This window comes from Lontra canadensis, unplaced genomic scaffold (assembly GCF_010015895.1).
Source record: "Lontra canadensis isolate GAN:19392208 unplaced genomic scaffold, GSC_riverotter_1.0 scaffold2, whole genome shotgun sequence".
Lineage (NCBI taxonomy): Eukaryota > Metazoa > Chordata > Mammalia > Carnivora > Mustelidae > Lontra > Lontra canadensis.
This window is the reverse complement of record NW_022630996.1, coordinates 42,237,541-42,243,741: the sequence shown is the minus strand read 5'-3', so window position 1 is coordinate 42,243,741 and position 6,201 is coordinate 42,237,541. Positions and strand designations below refer to the sequence as shown.

General features: G+C 40.0%; 1 non-coding gene across 1 annotated transcript; it reads left to right on the top strand.

Moving 5' to 3' along the window:
- Window positions 1-901: 901 nt before the first annotated feature.
- Window positions 902-1,057, top strand: LOC116878960. Its single transcript, XR_004384927.1, has one exon. It is a non-coding gene; the product is annotated as a U1 spliceosomal RNA (small nuclear RNA).
- The last annotated feature ends 5,144 nt before the right edge of the window (window positions 1,058-6,201 follow it).

Sequence of the window (6,201 nt, the reverse complement as noted above, 5' to 3'; positions counted from 1 at the left end):
ACACGCAAATAAAGAGGCTCAGAAGAGAAACAGAGGCCAAAGCGGAAACAGGAAACACCTTTGTTCAATAAACATCCGTGAAGGCCCTTAGAGTAACCAAGAAGGGCAACTCAGGAGACCTTGAGGGAGCTCAGGGCTGAGCTGGGGATTATCTCCATGCCGCAGTGTTTAGACAACAGATTAAGTGCTGAGGGTCAGAGTCCACAGATGCGGGGCTGGGGGCTGGTTTAGCAAAGTAGGAAACTTCACTGAAGAAACAACATGGAGACATTCAGCTCCTGCAGAATGTGGAGGAATTAGACAAACAGAGAAAGGAGACTCCTAGTCTGTCCCCATGTTTGTCCAGACTGGCCCTGAGATCACTGTCAGAAGGTGAAGGAAACTACCCACTTCTGTTTGGGTTGCTATCAGGAACCAGGAACACACATACACTACACTTTATAGAGGACAGGGACACAGGGTTTTGGAGATCTAGAAACTTGCAGAGCTGGCCAGGACCAGAAACTCTTCCTAAGATTCCAACTTTATCTTGAAATTTAATATGCTTTGTAAAATATGTGGAATTTCCAGTGCACTATAGCAATTATGCCCACACCATTCATTCCTCCTCTGGTCAAATATTCTTTTCAACTTTTAATGGGGCCATGGATTTTTAATCACTAATTTAAATTCTCCAGTACAGTGATTTTAATAAGATAAATATTTTTCTTCATTTAACAGTAAATGGTTTGGTCCAGAGTCCTGATAAACTGATTATTACTTCTGAAAGGCTCATGTTACCCATATTGATTAAATGTGATGGCACAAAGAAAGAATCGTATTTACATGGAATGATTTTTAAACATTCAAAATATATATCTAACCTTTTAGCTCTGGATTTCTTTTAATAACCTTGAAATTGATACTTACCTGGCAGAGGAGATACCGTGATCACGAAGGTGGTTTTCCCAGGGTAAGGCTTATCCGCTGCACTCCAGATGTGCTGACCCCTGCAACTTCCCCAAATATGGGAAACTCGACTGCATAATTTGTGGTAGTGGGGGACTGCATTCACGCTTAAAAATAAAAAATAAAAAATAAAAAATAACCTTGAAATCGTACGCTCAGCTTTTCCAAGATAGAAGAAAAGAACAACAAAAGGAACCTGATCTGTCGAATTGCAGCTAACCTCATTCAGAAAAGAGAAATATTTTTAGTTGCTAACTAGACACATTGCCACAGAACAAAAAGTATAGGTCAAGAGAGAGAAGAGCAAATTAAATAATAAGATGCATTTGTTTGCTGGAACTTTATCACCACACTTTTTTAAAAGACTACTTATCCAACAGAAGTAGGTTTTAGATTTATTTCCTAATTACTACATTAACAGATCCCTGAACATTTTCCTGATCAGTTTTATGAGTTGATTAATAAGGCAATCATAGTTTGGGATAGCTTTTATATGCCACTTGATATTGATGTCATCTATTAAAAAAATGGCCAACTGAGCACCTGATATCCAGTAAAGGCATGTTCAAAAATTGCAGTCTTAGAAAACTAATGGAATGACCATGACCTCAAGTACCTCGAGCCAAATAGCAACTGTCAACTCCTGATAGCAGTATTTGACCTCAGAGCCAGGTGACAGAAACCAACCTGAAACAGCCATTTTCTCAAATTCAGTTAAAGATAATAAACCATGTTGGGAGAAATCATCCACCTGAGTAAGGAAGCCTCTTGTAATCAATGACCTAGAAACAGGCACCATGATTTGGGTGGAAAGGATCAGTTACTAAGGGACTCTGGGAATTTGTTGCTTTAGATTGAATGCGTGCTAGAGTTTGGCAGAGTTTTTGGCTTTGATGATTGTTACTGTTTTGCTTTCTTCTGATTCATTTTTAGCTCTTCTCAAGGAGTATTTCAACATACATGAAAGTAGAGAGGACAGTATAGTAATATCCCCATCTTGACCCATCTTGGCACTCCAGGAACTACCATCTCAGGCCACTCTTGTTTCATATATACTTGGTCATCATATCATTTCATCCATGAATTTTAAGTGAATATTTAAGTGCATATTTCTAAACCATTTAAGTACACATTGCTAAAAATAAACTTTAAAAAAAGTACGAATAGCAAACCATTACCACCACTAAATAATTAGCAATAATTCTTTAATTTCATCAAGCGTCCACACAGTGTTCATTTTTCCTAGTTGTCTCCTCAGTGTTTTTTTTTAGTTTGCCCAAATCATCCAAATAAGGTCCACGTGTTACAGTTGGCTGTCACAGCTTTCGAGTCTTTTTTTAGTCTATAGGTGCCCCTCCTCCACTTTAATTTTCCTGGCCATACAGTTATTGAAGACATAGAGTCATTTGTCCTAGAATTTGCCACATTCTGGGTTTTGCCCTCTGTGTCCTATTATTTTCTGAGAGGTGATGGTTAGATGGAGCCCTGATTAGATTCAGGTTTGATTTTTTTGACAAGACTACTTTATTAGAGGTGTCATGTGCTTCCATGAGAAGCGTCATGGTGCCTGGTTGTCTCTTTCTGTGATGTTGGTGGCCACTGTTGATCGATGGTCTCTGTTAATACAGGCTGTTTAGAGAAAAGCATTGAACCACAACCCTGAGGAGGTTCTGTATGAAGAAAAAAAATTATTACAAAGAATTTTACTCTGTGCTAGGCACTGTGTTCTGCTGCACACAGGCCTCACGTAATCACTCTAACGCCTCTATGAAGTGGTGCTACGGGAGAATTTGAACCCCCAGTCAGTCTTCCTCCAAAGCCCACTGTCTTAGCTACCACAGAAACAAAGCATCTTGAGAGGGCGAGGTGAAACTATAGCCAAAAGATTTATTCTTTTACAGTAGACCAAAGTACCAAGTAACCGTTTATTAACTGGCAAATGCAATCATTGAAAGGGCCTATCATCTGGTGAGGGATGAGTTTGACTGTAGTCGGCGCCATCTTGGAACAGGCAGGGAAAGAGGCACAGGAGGTTCAGGACAGCCTGCACCGGATAGTCCCAAGAATGTCACCAAAATGACTAGAAGCTATGAAGTGCTCTTTCAAGCCGGCTCCACCCTCTGCACAAATCAGCTTAGAGTTATGTTACCCACTCTCCATGTGCGAGGCTTGCCAAAATTAGAGTCATTTCATTAATCTCCCATGCCAGGGAGAGGTGGCTATATATCACTCCAGGTTACACTGACAGCAAGACAATAATATTACATTTCCACAGTGCATCAATTAGCATTTCCCTCAATTCATTTGCCATCAGAGTCTCTACAAAAATACCTTACAGCTAAAATAGGTCTCTCTGTCTTTTAGACTTCAACTAGACTCATTTCAAGATAAACATTTTATTTTTTGGTATAAAGAAAGAAAAGTATGGAGACTTCACTTCAAATGGCATCTCTAAGCAAATAAAAAGATTAATATGTTTTTTCAAATGCTTGTCTCATTCCCACCAGGGAATGGTGCCGTATGATTAGAAGGGGGAAGAAGAGGAGACAGGGTAAGAGGAAGGAAAGGAAAAGAAGAAAGGAAGGACTCAAACTTACGGTATTTAGGATGCTAGCTTTTACTAGAATATTTACAGAATATAAATAAGTGTCAAAAACAAAACGAGGTAACCTGATACGGATGCTTTGTCATATAAACTATCTTTAAAAACAAATGACCAAGCAAACTCAAAATTCCTTCTTCTTCACATATCTTCCTCTCTCACAACTCACTTCTAATCACTTTGTTTAAGACTCTAATTCAATATTCTGCATAATTTATAAGCTCTGAAGGGGTCGCCCCAACTTCCTCAACAGTGTTTATTAACAAGCAATAGTGTCATAGTAGAGATTTCTAGAAACTTTTCTCTGAAATAGTATTCCTTCTCAGTTCTTTTTTAAGAGAAATTTAAAGACAATCATGTATGATAGGAAAAGAAGAATCATTTTTAATAGAGTAAGATATTATTAAAAATAATGAGATCTCAAAGAATGCATTATAAAATAAAAACCAGAGGCAGGAGAGAGTCAAGGGATTTGTGCTATCATCATTTCACTATTGCTACAACCTCCAAGAAGTCTTTACATTGCCCGGATCCACATATCTGGTTCTTCCAACTCACGTAACTCACTAGGTTTTGAAGTGTTTCTGTAACAATTATTAAATGTTAGTCCTTGCATACAGTTCCGCTGCTCTGTTATCCAGCTTTTTGTCTTTGCCCCATGGACCATTTCATGTCACAAGACGGTGAACATAAATTTTGATAACACCAAACATCTCTCATACTGTGCTCTGAAGAAACCACTCAGGGAGTGAGCAAAGGTCTCGCAAACGATGCAGCAGACAGGAAAACAAAGCCGGGCTGCTTCAGACCAAGACGCGCAGAGCCTGGCTGCAGACAAAGGAGAACCGAGACTCCCGGGGCGAGGCGAGCCTTGCGCATGCGCCCTGTTAGCGGGATCAGGTGGCACGGGGTAAGGGGGTGGAAAGAGCCGGACCCGCTACAGTCAGCAGTCCTGAGCAAAAATGCTGCTCTGCAAGTCACTAGCTCTGTGGGTCGGGGCAAGTAGCACAATCTCTCTTAGCCTCAGTTTCCTCATCTGCAAAATGAAGAAAATACCACCTTCCAGATCTCCACCTTGGAGATAACAAGCATAGCTTCTTAGTATGTGGTAGATGCTCAATAAATGGTATTCATTATCATATACCGTTATAGCTCTGATCGTCATCCCACATGTGTAAGGGACATCACCATAGCAACATTGCTGTCCTTAGACTGATTATGTAGAAGACTAAATTGAAACAAATTTAAATAATACCTACCCCTCTTTGAGACATTCTTTTAGAATTTGGGCTGTCTGGAACCGATTCGTGTGAGTAGGCTGCCCGCTCACGTGCTTCCTCTTGCCTGCCTGTTCACTGCTCCCTTCCTCTGTTCAGACAAGAAGAGAAATTCCAATCTGTGGGTGTAGCAAGAGTACAGTCTTGAAAAAGCTCCATGGAATGAATGGAGCCACCATTTTTCAGCAGCAAAAAGTCTATCTATAGACCTCCAAACTCAGAATCCAAAACGTCATTATTAGCCTTAACATTCTGAATTAATCAATCCATCCTAAATCCACACCTCTGAGACAGACACAAAAGCTGAATATACTTCCCACTCACTATCTGCTTCAGAATGTTGTTGAAATATTGATGAGCTTTGAATATAGTGTATTAATATAAAGATATTATAGGCCACATCTGAAAGCCAAACTTGATCTTGGAGGTAAAAGGGATCAAAGACAGATATTTACTCTACACATTTTCTTTCTGAATCTATGTGGGAATACCAATAACATCCAGGCCAACTATTCATTTTACTGGTTTTTTCCTCCCCATAAAAGAAGATTTCTGGGATTATAAAGACTACCTACAAACTGACCTACTCTGAGAATAACAAAACAAAACAAAACAAAACAAAAACAAAACAACAACAAAAAGCACCAAAGGAAATAAAAATCAACAGTTCATTCCATTGTTTTCCCAGTTCCAAACACATACACACACCACATACATGCACATCTCCATGTGGCTGAGAAGAAAAAAATTAGCCTTTTAACAAAAAAGGCCATTTGCTTGGGAAAGTCTAACTCTGTGAGAATAATGGTGAGGCATTTCTTCCTATCTTACTATTCCTTAAACATGGTCTTGCTGAATATTTCCCTTCCCCAGTTGAAATTACCACAGGAATACTACAGAAAAAGTTCTGTCCAGTCATAGGGTCTAGGCTGGATCCATCATAAAACGTATTTTCCCACCTTCCCAGGAAGATTTATGACAAAGACCTATATTTATTCTTGGGAGGTAGACAAGGGGCTAAAAGAGATGCAGACGGATTCAGTAGGCTCAGAAACATATTCGTAGTTGATATAAGATTAAATGTCAATAACTGATATTTGGGATGGGAGAGTATAAACAATTCCAAGAAAGCTCAGGAAACACAAGACAGCCAGGCGAGCCTGCTTCCCTTTGAGAAGACTGGCGTTCTGCTTCCCTGCTCTGTCCCAGGGCTTCAGACAACCTCCCCCACATATGGTACTTGGAAACGGCCAGATGGAACTAAAAGGACCACGAAGCTGATGCAACATCTTCCCATGGGCTGTCTGGCCACAGAGGGGGGCGTCGAGGGTGCTTGTCACCGCAGAGGAAATCTAAGGGACCAAGGAAGAAAGG